Raw genomic sequence first — 13350 nt, 5'->3', positions numbered from 1 at the left:
GAACTGGAGCTGGTGTTAATATCAAGCTTAGTATCTTGTCTGCTGGGATAACAGAAACCTTACAGTTCTTGAAACGCACATTTGTTGGTTAGCCCCCAAAGCCTGGAGGAAATCTGAGCAATGATGTGTGATAAGCAGGAATGTGTTGATACTGTCTCATTAGGCAGGCCTGGAAGAAGTCCTCCCTCTAATACAGAACTAGCAATAAGGTACGGATGCAGGATCCCTCTCCTAAAGCACTTAACTAACACTAGAAGCTACGATTATCTTCTTGACTATTAGTTAATCTTGATCCTGTGCACCAAAGACCCCCATTTTTGGGGGTAGATGAATCCAGCTTTTTTAAAAGTTACCCCACAGGTTATGTAGGACAGAGTTTGGTCTATTAGTTGTCATGTTAGTAAACCAAATGTTGTTTGAAGACTGGTGGTGCTGCTGCAGTTTCAGTTTACAAAACAGTTTTAGACCATTTGCACCACATGGTTTAGTAACAAAAACTCTGTGTGGCTTATCAGCTATTCCACTTGCCCATATGTTTTTCTACACTCTAAGCATAGTGATTATCTCAGAGATGCTATTGAAGAGAGTCTCATGCAATAAAAGGAGTTGTTGTTTCTTGTCTGAGCCTCTAAATACGATGAACTTTAAATCAGTCTGCTTTAAAAGTAGTTTTTAAGAGAAATTGTATGCTGGAGATATGTAGTGAGTATAGTAAACTGTATTATTCCAACATTTGTGAAGTAGAACTCTATTTTTGCTGCTTTAATTTGCTTCTCTTCATGATAGAAGATTTTGAAGTTGAAGCCCATGTCAGGCAACCTGCTGTATATTTGAGATGAACAGAAACTCTTTGCTCTGGTCCTGCTGTCCCTAAGCAAGCCAGCTGTAAAAACTCCAAATTTAACTTCTGCTGGAAAATTCCAGAGAATGTCAGTCTCTGTTGGAATGGGAAAGTAGGGATAGAGCTTCACAGAAAACCTGCATGTGAACTTTCAAGTAATATGGCTTTCCATAATAGTCTAATATTAAGTGTGCTTTAATGTATTATTAATAAAATATTATTTAAGGACAATGTTAATTGCTGTTCTCCCTAGCCCTCCTGCCACATCCTGGTTAACAGATAATTTTGGTTTCACTCAGTTTGAAGCATAAATTGGAATAAATCTGGGCTAAAAATCCAGTACTGCTTTCTGTAATAGAGTGTCATTTGTGGGATTGTATAGCCAGGTTCTTGCTACACAGAGCAAACTCCTGGTAGGTTTGGAACTTTCTCCTCCTGTAAACTCACCAGACTCCTATTGCTGAAGTGGATGTTGGGTAATTAATTTGATGAAATCATATTTTTCAAACCTCAGAAAGACCCTTTGCCTTCTGTACCTGGACCAAGGACAACTTCACTAAGTGACATAGCAAGTTCAACAAAACCATCGGGGTAATTTGGGGTAGTTTGGGTTGAACCCTGGCAAACAAGTGCTGGTAGCTCCTCAATCTCCACTGCTGCTTCCTTCTCCTCTCTGTACAGCCAGAAACCTTATGGAAAGATCTGATCCCTGTTCTTGGTTATGCAAGAACCCAGACTGGCCTGGTTCTTGTGGAATGACTCGATGGGGCTTTTGTGTTTGAATGAATTTCCAGAACTGCTTTTCAAATATAAATACCTGCATAATTAGCCATGGATGCCTTAAATTTCAAGACACTAGAGGTTGAGGGTAGTTACAGGGTGAAAGCATCTCCTGTCTGACAAATGCTGAATATTGTCAGTCAGTTGGTAAAACTGCTTAATTTTGAGCTGCAAAGTGGTCAAAATAGGAGTCAGATGATCATTAGAGCCACTAATAGCTAATGTGTCTAATCTGCCTACAATATAATGGTTTGTCATCCTCTGAGGTAGTTAATGTTACTGAGACCTAATTGTTTTTACAGATTGCTTAGGGTTTTTTTCTAGGGCCTAGTGCTGCTGAGATTATTTAGGCAAAAGTGGTTTTACTTGCTGTCTGTTATTTGCTAAAGTAAATTACATACAGTGATACCTTTAGAATGGTTTTATTTAAAAGACTGCAATTCGTTAAAGGCAGAACTGGATCTTTTTATCTGCCTTACAAGCTCCATACAACCACGAATCCCAAGCACTGTGTGTTTATGTGACACTTCTTTCATTTGTTTGTGGAGGGTGGAGCTCCTCTAGGGAATGGGTATGCTGTGGGGAGCAGTGGGTTTTGGACTGCCAGGAGTCCCACTGAAGGGGCTGGATGATGGTTAGTGCCTTAGAGGCTCTTCAGGAAGAGATGGGACAGTCCCTGCAAGACACCAGAAAGGCTTCACTGATACTAAGCTGTGTTCTTGCCTCTGCTGCTTCAGTTTTGTGTGATGCTGAAAGGTCACCAGGGATTATTCTGGGGGTGACTTGATTAAACTGGTGGCAAATGTCCCCTGTGAACTCACTGTTCATGACCTGACTCCACTCCAGAGCATCTGCTACAACTTGTCTTTGCTCTCTGGTGATGTCCCCTCTGACACGGCCAAACTGGCTCTGCTCACCTTGGCTGGTGGCTTCTCCACTCCTTTCCATCAGATTTGTCCTCTTGTCCATTTTCCATGGACAGAGCAGAGAGGCTGCTGCCCTGAAATCACACAGCAGGGTCAGTGGCTGAATTGGACAGAATATCCAAGGTTCTGGTGTTTGCAGAGGGGATGTGCACAGACTGTGCAGGTTTTATGTGCCTTGCAGAAGCCCTGCTCTGTTCCCAGGTGCCAGAGGGGCTTTCCCCACTGGAACTGCCTCTTGTCAGCTGCTCTCTGCCAGCTGTCCCTGCCTGTACCTGGAGTGCAAGCACGGGAGGAGCATCCCCCCATGCACATCACTGCTCATCCTGGATTGCATGAACACAGAGCCAGAATCCCAGGTCACTTCCCCAGCTGGGTATGACAGATGCTATTGCAGAGTCAGCAAGGTTTTCCTTAGTTCAGAAGGCTTTTTTTTCCTTCTCTTTTTATGACAGCACTGCAAATTATGTGAGTCTTGGGATCCTCATTGGGCTATTTCAAGGCAAATCTGAGATTAAACTTTGTATTGTTCAGGTTGACTTTAGATAAGAGTTTGGCCCTTCTTAAACAGCTTCATCAGATACAGAATTATTCCTGCTTTCCCTAGATGCATATAAAGGACAGAGCTAGGAGTAGACCTGGGAGATGCTGGTTTAGGTTAGTTCTGCTTTTATGCTCTGAGAAGCTCTGCCCTGAAACTAATGGATATGCCCACGTGTTGAGCCAAATCCCGTTCATTTTTCTGTCCTTAGTAGGTGTTGCTAGTGCCTGGCTGAGTTTTCATCAATATTTTACTTCATTTGTTTACTTTGATTGTTGTTGCTGTTGTATTTGCTTCATTGGTGATAAATGGAGTATTTGCAATTTGTGGTTTCCAGCTGAGATGAGAAGTTCTTTTGGTGAAGAGGTACAATTCTGAAGAGCAGGTTAAAGATGAGAGGAAAGAAATGTTCTTCTTGCATGTCATTATTTGGAGGCTGTGATGAAGAAAGCAAGCTGTAGAGAGGCTTGGCTCCATATCTTCAAGGTGGATACCTGAATGACATGAAAACAATGAGAAATAGTTATCTGAGTTAGCTCACAGTGTCTTTGCAGATGAGAGATGTGCTGGCAAGATAGGAATGGATTTAAATTCCTGAGTTCCAGCTCCTGCTCTCCTCCTTCCTTGACCCTAAGTAGCGTTTTCTTAGAGATGAAACAGACTGCTGAGATCCCTTGCACACTGTTGGATTGCTGCTTTCCTTTGGATTTGTAAAAACTCCAGTCTGCCAGTATATATGGGAGGATGTAGCCAGCTCCCTGAGGCTCTTTTCCTGTTAGCTGGGAGCAGCCAAAGGCCCACAGCCAGGCACTGGGGAACAGGAGGAGCAGAGACTTTGCTGGAATTTAGGTTACCCAGCTGGGGCCCCGAAAGTCTGGTATGTACACACCAGACACTGCTGGATGTATGGATTTTCCCATTTAGATTTTCCCTTTTTTTGCTGTGCAATGGGCACTGAATCATCCGTACAATGGAGCAATGAGTGATTTATTCCTCTCATTGTAATTTTCATCTTCAGAGCAGCCAAGAGTGTTGCTCCCATTTGACATGTGTTTAGTGACATATATGAAAATTCCTATTTTTGAGGCTAGTTGCTAGTAGGTAAATGCATGGAAAATGAATTGTCTTTCACCCTTTAGAATTTGTCTTTCCCCAGTGTGGATGAACCTCACTGAAACGAGGAAGCTGTTTGGACTGCAGTCTTCTGTTGTTCCAGTTTTCTGAGCACCAAAAAATACTTAAATTTTAAATCCCTAGGTATACGTTAATCTTTTTCTGTATGCTGCATGGGGTTCTCAAAATGCAAGGAAATTGCTCCTGATGCTAAATCATTTTAACATAGCTGCACACAGTTAAATTCAGACTGAAGCACATTAACCCAAGCTAAGTAGTGTTTGTAAACCTCAGTGTAGATTCAGCTTTTCTCATGTCACGATTTTTGCATACAGAAGACCAGAGATTCTTCTCCCAGGTCTTGGAATTTAACCTGATTAGATAAACAGCAGATGGGGTGGGACAAGGCACTGGTAAGTCCCTGGACCGTGGCAAAGTGTTTTTTTCTGTGAAGTATTTGCTACAGAAGCTCTGAGCTTCATGAAGAAGCTGTTCACATTGCCTTGATGTTAGTGGTATTCAAAAATTTTAACAAGGTGAATTAAATTGTGGAGCACTAAATCCTGGCTTTCACCAGGATTCTGGAGGTCACTTTCCCACTGCTCCATTTGGGATAAAGGTGAAAGTTATGAAATTAGATTGTTATACACTATTTTATGGCTTGCAGAATGGTGTGGGGGGTTTAGTTGCTATTGCATTACATCAACAGAGTTTTATTTTGACTTCTGTTCCATTTGCTGGAAAATGCCCTCCTTAATTTCTTGGTATAGAGATACTCTTTTCAAATGGAGATGTGGCTACAGTGAGGCTTTTAAAGCTGCTGGGAACAGCTGAATAGAAATGGTTAACATTTTTTGTCTTTCATGTTTGCTGAGAGGAGCATCTTGAACATTTCCTAAACAACCATTGTGTTTATATTTTTTCCATCTTTTTTCTCCTCCACCTCTTCTGCAGTCTATTCCCATTCTTGAGCTGCTTGAGGCCCTCCTCAGCTTTAAGGGGAGCCCCAGACTATTGGAGTGGCTCTTTTGATAATAATCCAATTAACATTCAAAGCAGTGATACAAAGAACTCGTGTGAAATTATTTACTCCTGTATCTCCTTCCCCATCTGAACTAACAATACCCTTCTCCAAAGTCTTGCAGCTCCCACTGATGATCAGGGCATCTGTTGTTTTGCATCCTTGATGTTCCAGCAGTTGGCTATCAGGCTTTCCAGGTAAATTGCAGACTTTGCCTTCACGTGTTAGCAAGATAAACTTACCAGGTTGCCTCTGCTCCGAGGAAGCACCACCAGCTTTAATTTAGGAGTTGCTGTATAGCTCTCCTATATTTTAAGGAGTGCTGGGAAACCAGATCATCAGCTATTTTCCTTGCTTTCTTATGGGAAAAACTTGCCCTGCGTATTTCTGGAATGCCAGGAGTGGTCATTGCTGTAATAGAGAAATAACACCTTTGTATTTCCTGTCAGAGATGGAAGACAAACAAACAAGACATAATTATTTTTCTCCAGTGAAAAGATTTTAATATTTTCCTATGTGGTCCATCTTGGCCAAATGTCAGTTCTGGGAATTCTGTTCGATCTGCCTCAGTATTTGGAGGTTCCCTCACTCTGCTGTTGCTGTTGCTCCTGCGGTGTGCTGGTGTCTCAGGGCAGGGTGATGAGGGACCCTCTGCTGTGGGCAGTGCTCAGAAATGCCGGGAGAGTTGAGGAAACCAGTCCAAAAAGCTGGAAATGTGCAGTGGGTGGGTGATGCTGAGCCCAAAGCTCTCTGGCTGATGCCTGTGAGTCAGTAAGATTTAGGCCTAATGGCAAATGGGATGAAGACTGTCGGGTGACTCATCTGGGCTTCAGTGCCCCCACTTCTAACTGCAGGGGACACTGGGTTTTGGTTCCCCATGTGCTTCTGTACAGCAAAGGAAGCAGAGTTATAAAGGGAATTAAGGAAGCTATGTACATGGCATGGTTATCTCTTGTTACTGAACTTCAGGTCCAGGTCACTGCTGGTGCTGGTTGGGAATTCTGTGAATAACTATCATTGTCCAGAAATTATTATTTTTACAGTGCATAAGCTTGCAGAGAGACATTCTGTGCTCTGAAGGATTTTCCTTCCAAGAATATGTTAATGAGATCCCAGCTATGCAGATAAGGAATTTTGATGAATGGGGTGGGTTTCCCATGTGTTAGTGCAGTTTTTAATGTGAAGGAATGTTGTAGGCACAGAGTTTGTGGTGACTGTGGCCCAGCCTCATCCCTAATTGGCTCCAGCTGTGCAGGACAGGTGAGCAGCATTGAAGGGAAGAGCCATGGAGTGCCCATGGAGTGCCCAGGTGCACTGACCAACCCCAGAGGGAACAGAGGGCACACAGGTGCAGTGCAGCAACACCAGGGGTATTAAAGGCTGGGCTGAAGGACAATGAAGAGCTGCAGACCCTTGAAGCCTTCTTGGGTGTTGGTTGTGTCTCCACTGTCATTCCAAGAAAGGACTCCCTGGGTAGGTGACAGGCTCTGTGAATATTCCCTGGAGGGGTGACCCAGTACTTGTGCTGGCTCTTCCTGCTGCTGGAACCTGGGGTACCAGCTTGCTACTTGTGAAGCGTGCAATGCATTTGTTTTAGTATTTTTCTTCTTTCCATGACTTCCATTGAGGCATTTATCTATTTCAGAGAGAATAGAAGAGCTCTTTATTGCATGTGTAGCATTCACCAGGGATATGAATCCCTGTTCCTGGATAGTAGCTCAGAGTTGCTTACTGTATAAAGAATGAGTTGTCAGCTACTGGTGAAATTCTCATTTGCTACTGCTACTCCACCTGTGAGTTCTGTCACAACGAGTGCTGCAGCAGACATTCCTAATTGGAATGTAGTCTTGAGATTACCCTTGCTAGTTGTGGGTGATTTACTGCTATCCATTCAGGCAACATTACCTTCTTATTTGTCTGAGTGAGGTTCAGATTCTTTGCAGTCTCCTGTGTTGTGCCATTTTGTACTTAATGGCCATGTAAAAAGCATGAGAATTAATTTCTCTAGGGTGTGGCTGTACCATGGGATAGAAAGGAGATGCAATATTCATGAGGTAGGAGCAGAGGAATGTTGGATCAGATGAGAATGGGAATGATGAAGTGAACACTGTCTACAGCTTGCTTAAAGATTGATTTGAAAGGTAATTTTGAGATAAATACATACTGTATTTAATTTTTATTTGCCTTTAGACCTCTGTAATTTTTATGATGTAATTAAGAAATGGGTTGAGACACTGTGGTCTGTGAGTCTGTAGAGCAGATAGCTCAACCTGTAAGTTCTCAGAAAGTTCATATATCCACCACTATGCCTCAGTTACAGAGAGGAGTTTAAGGTTTATTGCTGTGATGATTAGGATTATGAGGAGGACACCTTTTGCCAGGGACCAGCATTCCAGCTGTTTTCAGGCTCTGGAGCTGTGAGGCACTGCAGGCCAGGGCATGCCCACCTGCAGAATTTCACCTGGTTTGGTGATGCACGTTCTTCCCTCAGAGCGAAGCAGGAAAGGATGCTGAACTATGCATTTTGAGGCTAGGGGCACTTAACATAACTTGGAGAATGCCCACCCTTATAAGAGCTGTGCCAGCTCCTGCAATCAGGTGAATTTGTGAGAGTCTTGCTTTCATGAGATAGAAATGAAACTGAGTGTTTCAGCCCTCATAACTGCAGAGAAGTGCTGTAGATGTGAATGGTGGCTTGGTCCCCAAAAGGCAAGTAGAAATTCAGTGTGGGTTGTAGTAATTCAGATGCCTCATTTCTGTGCTTAATCATCATTTTGGGGGCCTGACTCACAGTTTAAGTGCTAGGGATTGCTATAGTGAGAATTACATATCAGCCTATAATTAGATGCATTTTTTAATTAAGGAAACTGCAACAGTAAAGGGAATAAGAGAAACAAAACCAATCTGGGCACTCTTTCATAGGTCATATTATTGAACATTTTGTCTTGGCAGCCAGCAAGCATCCAGCACAAACACACTTGCTGAGCCTTATGGACAAGTGCTGAACATCTCCAGGTTTATGTATGCCCAGCTGGATGAAGCAGTGAAAATGCACATGGGATAGTTACTCTTACTATCCTGTTTCAGCCATTGCCTTTAAGTGTATCCAGAGGGGAATGGCAGAGCGTGCTGTTCAAGCTTTCTGATCAACAAATGGTAACGACAAGGAAGTTAACATATCAGTAGAGGAATTGTGTGTTTTGTTAGCTCTTTTTAGAAAACAGAACAAGTGGAAAACACTTATTTACTGTCGTTCAGTAAATGCTAATGGGTCCAGCATCTGAGAATGTGTTTATTTTTGCCTTGGGTCTTTGATGCTTTCTCTCATTTACAAACTTGTTTATCTCACAAACTGTTTTGTGCTTCACTTGTCTAACAGGCCATTGCTACTGAAAGTCTTGTACTAAGAGGGTTGAGTTTGTTGGTTTTGTCCACCCTAATCTGTGGGAAAATGTTCAGTTGGTTTTAGAAATTCAGTTTTCCTCATCTGCTGCAGAACAGCAGATCTGCATCACAGAGAAAAGCCAAGTTCCCTCTGCTGGTGTGGGGGAAATGGGCTGCTGGGCTCTCATGTGTGGCATAACCAGAAGAACATGAGCAGCATCTGTCACTTGAAATCAGAGCTCACCCTCGATAAATGTGAGCTTTCTCAGCACTTTAGAGCTTAATCAGTTCTTTCCCAGGGAACTTTCAGCTTCATCCTTTGGTTTCAGGTGGTGTCTCATGTGGCTCTGCAGTCTGCCTCGTGAGACTGTTCTTTCCATTTAAGATCAATAACTTGTTTTGCCTTAGAGAAATTAAAAAGAAACCCCAAAGTCCTGAGAAGTTGTTTCCACTTGTGAATTGCTGCCAGTGTAGAGGTATTTCTCAAAAACCTGCTTAACTGCTAAGAACAGACAAGCTTTAAACAAGTTTAAGGAAGAAATAGCCAGGCATTGTCATTTCATCATCACCTTTTTGGGTCTAAAGTGAATGAGCTGAATGTATTGCAGAGGAAGATCTCCCAAAACACACTGCAGAAGTGACAGAGCATATCAACATTTTAAAAGTATTTTAAAACCAACTTTCAGGCAATATTCCTGTCTTAAGATGCCTTGTTGCAGGACTAAGTAGGTTGAATGATTTATTTAGTGAATTTTTACTTTTATCCTCATACTGAGTAGATATCTTGGATAAATTTCCTGAAGGATGTTTAGAATTTTTGCTTGCTCTTTTTAGCAGCAGCTTTTAAATGCTGATACTGTGAAAGATCATAAACCTTCAGAAAGTTAACTCACAGTGAAAAGCACTCTAGGTCCTCTGGGCTAATGCTTTCCCTGAGCAAGCTGATTCACCTGTGAAAAGAGGAGTGGGGAGGCACCCTTGGGAATTTTCCCTCCTTTCCTTGGTGCTGCCCTCATCCCTCCCTGCCTGGAGGTGGTGGCTGTGCCTGCTGTCCCTTGGGAATTTACAGGTGAGATCACAGGCATGCCAGCTCCAGAATAACTTGCGCCCTGGTGTTGTGGAAAATGATTGCCTTAATGCTTTGGATCGTACCCAGAACTACCTCAGCTGTCACCAGCAGCTCTTCTCCCTTCAAAGAGAAATATGTTCTATAAATAGTGGTGAAAATTAGGTTCTGGTTGTGTCCCAGATCCCTCAGCTTCTTCTGTCCCCAGTGACAGGGCTGTGGAGTGAGAGGCAGCAGGTGCTGCCCTGGTGCCCAGCTCGGGCAGGGCAGGGGGCACAGCTCTGCCAGCTTTTAGCCTTGTCCTGGCTGCTCTCAGGAGCAGGGTGCCTTCGTTCATATACTCCTATTTAAAAGCTGAGTTTTCTCCTGGGAGAAGTGCCAGAGCCCTCCTGTCAGCTGAAAGGAAATGATTGTGGAATGGAGTGCTCCAGAAGGAAGGAAAATGCTCTTGGAGGGCAGGAAGGAAGGTGGTGAGATGGAGAAGCCTTGGGAGCTTGGAAGGGAGATGGAAGATTGATAGAGGGCTTAACACGATAGAGACAAGGAGTTTGTAGCAGCAGAGGCACTGAAGAAGAAACATAAAAAGCAGAAAATAAAATAAAGAAACATTTATGTGAAACAGAATAGCAGAGCAAGGCCATAGGAAATTTGAGAACAAGGATGTGGCTAAATCAGAAAAAGCAATCAAGTAAGGGTAAAACATTCAGTGAAGTGGACAGTTTAAGGACTGCTCTGTTGGTTAAGCAAGATTACCCAAGGAAGTAACAATTAATTAAAACAGTGTGAAGTAAATTATAATTTCAGTGAAGACGCTCGAGTATCAGATGGAAGCAGATCACTTGAGTAAATTGAGGGTCCAGTTTCGATGGCCAGAGGTATAAGAGAGGCAATGAAACCATAACAGGAGAGGGCATTTTTATGCCACAAGAGAGGAGAATCATTTTGCTCTAGAGATGACTGTTGAAGTGGTGAGATTTGGAAGTGGAGTGATGAAATATGTGGAGTACAGCCCACTCACTGCAGCTATCTCTGGTACCTGTCCTACTTAAGAGCTGTGGTAGGGAAAATGTCCATATGGTTAGCAAAAAGGCAGGAAAACAACATTTGCTGCTCTGTTTTTTTTTTTTTTTTTCATTCTCTGATAACATTTTGCCAACTAGACAGTACCCAGGCTGTTCATCTAGTGAACTTTGTTTGCTGAGGGTTAGCTTGTCCTTTGGGGCACCAGCAGCTCAGGCTGAGGGATGATGAATTACAGCAGGTAATTCCTTGACTCCTCATATCTCAAAATGGGGTTGGTTACTATGGTTTTGGGGTGAGACATTAGAACAAAGGCATGCTTTGTCCTGTCTGGATGCCATCCATTGCATTTCTGATGAGATGACTTCTCACTGTATGTTCCAGTAGGATCATACACTCTGTTGGCATTAAATGGATGCATACATAATGTGTACTCGGAAAGATCTCCCAGCTTCACTGCTCTGGGGGTATGCAGCTACTGCAGAACTCCTTGGCCACATGCACTTGGCCAGTTTTGGTTCCAAGCTTTGGAGCAGCTCTGGGGAGGTGAGGGGTTTGTGGGGGCGGACAGGGAGCTTCTACATGTCAAGACGTGAAGTGCCAGCATCTCTCCAGAGTGATCTTGCTGTGCGGGAGGCAGAGAGCAGAGCAGAGAGTGAGATCCTGGGTCTTGGGTGCTGTCATTCTCTCTTCTGCAGCATTTCCATCGTGCAGCTTCTGCCCCAAACATGCCCGCTTCCCAACGGCTGTAAGAATCCTGTGGGGATCTGCAGGAGATCTGTGAGAGGTGTGCAGCATAAATTAGCTGAGAATGGATTTTTATTGCAGTGCATAAAAACACAGAAATGTCTTTAGCAGGGCTAATTACTGTATCAGGTCCTTTTAGTTTAGTTTCCCATCTCTGTCAAGGTTTGGCACCAAATGCTGCAGAAAAGTCATGCAAAAAATGTAGCAGTACTGTGATCTCCCAGATAAATCAATGTCTCAGGTTCTTAGCATTTTGAGACTTCATTCAGCCTTCACTGACTTAGTTTAACACCTCATTCCAAATTACTGTTGTTACTTACAACAACCTTCCATGTTCCTGGAGCTTACATAAACAATAAATTCCTTCATTATGCTTAATTAAGGGAGTGCAGGTGTTCTTGAATAATTAGTTCTTAAATATATTTGCCTTATTCTTAGATTACTGCTTAATCACTTTTTTAAAATGTTTCTTCTTTGGCTCATACACCCTTTTTGTACTAATTTACTTTTTTATCTAGTTGATTTTTAGATTTTGACATTGTACCAGAAAACAAAATGTCACCATGCTGTTGAAAACTAAACAGCTCATCTTCAACCCTGTAGTAAACAGTTTAATTGCTGTGAAACTCAATTATTGCTTTCTAAAATGGTTCAGCTGTTGCTTCTGAACTGATCTCTTTTTTTTTTCTGAATAATTCACTCCATAAGTTTCTTGAAATGAGGGACATAGACCAACTGGTTGTGATTCAGTAGAGCACTAACTTGTCATGCCTTCTTGAGCTGCAAGGTGAATTTTCAAGATGAATTTGAGACCTAAAAAGGTGGCAGTTGGACTGCCCAGCTGGTGGATGCTTTCAAATCAGCTGTATCAGGCCTGGGAGCTGAGGCTCAGCCAAAGAAAAAAACATGTTGGGCTAATTTCTGTGTAGTGCACATCCTGTAGGTGTGAACGTAGGAGTCTGCTGATGCAGGTCAAGAGACTGATATGTATCTTCCTGATAGGGCACATCTTTTTTTTTTTTTTTTTTTTTTTTTTAACTCAGTAGCAGGAAGGAAAACCACAGATTCAGTCAGTTCGTTGTGGAATAAGTCCAGAGCTGCCTCAAGAAGCTGGGGACAAAGGGGTCAGAAAAAGAGAGTGTCCTGGGTGGCCATCCCTTGGGGCTGTGGGATTCTTGTTTCCAGCATGTGGTTTCCATTATATTCCTGAAGGATTATGAGCTTCTTCCAGTGCAAACTGATGAGTTCAAGGTCAACCAATAAACTAGAGAATCTGCCACCTTCCCTTCCCTTCAAGATGAGGGGAATGCAGTGTTTCATGGGCCAGTGGTTTTATTGATTATCCATCCCCAATCAGGGCTTTCTTGTTAGTGAGTAGTGGTTCTAGCTGTCAGCTGGCCCATCAGTACGTGTACCAAAAATGATCCCTGACACACTCCAGAAATCTCCCAGGTTGCTTGCATCACTCTGTGTTGCCCTTCCTGTGGGTGTCAGGGAGATAGGTACAAGCCTTCCAATGGACCCAGAGTTTGTGATCCAAGGATTTCCTTGAGTCTCTTAAAGGAGGTTTCTGTCCCCAGCACTGTGCCTCGTTCTTCGGGAATTGCGGGTGTGGATTCCTGGGTGAAAGCAAACTCAGGTTGGATGCACTAGCCTGAGAGACTGCATGGCTGTCAGTTTTATGTCTTGTTGGAAAGAGCTGGTTTATAAATTCCTCCCTCAGATCTTCTCAGAACCTAGTTCAAGTATTTTTAATATTTAGATTTCTTTGGATTACGGGTAGTCTGTGAAATCTGGAGCATGGCAGCTAATTAAATTTAGGAATTCGACAGTACTTCAGCCCAAAATAGTTTCCTGTGATGTGTGTGGCTGTATATGTCAAACTCTTCAGGCTTGGCTTTAATTTAGAATTTC

The 13350-nt window shown here is 42.9% G+C and overlaps 1 protein-coding gene across 1 annotated transcript in view; it reads left to right on the top strand.

Annotated features, from left to right (window-relative positions):
- The window catches only part of ST8SIA1 (ST8 alpha-N-acetyl-neuraminide alpha-2,8-sialyltransferase 1), a 97216-nt gene that overhangs the window by 1322 nt on the left and 82544 nt on the right, over positions 1-13350 (top strand). The window lies entirely within an intron of this gene.

The sequence above is a fragment of the Vidua chalybeata genome, chromosome 5, assembly GCF_026979565.1.
Source record: "Vidua chalybeata isolate OUT-0048 chromosome 5, bVidCha1 merged haplotype, whole genome shotgun sequence".
Taxonomy (NCBI): domain Eukaryota; kingdom Metazoa; phylum Chordata; class Aves; order Passeriformes; family Viduidae; genus Vidua; species Vidua chalybeata.
The sequence above is the reverse complement of the archived record's forward strand: the minus strand, read 5'-3'. Positions and strand labels throughout refer to the sequence as shown.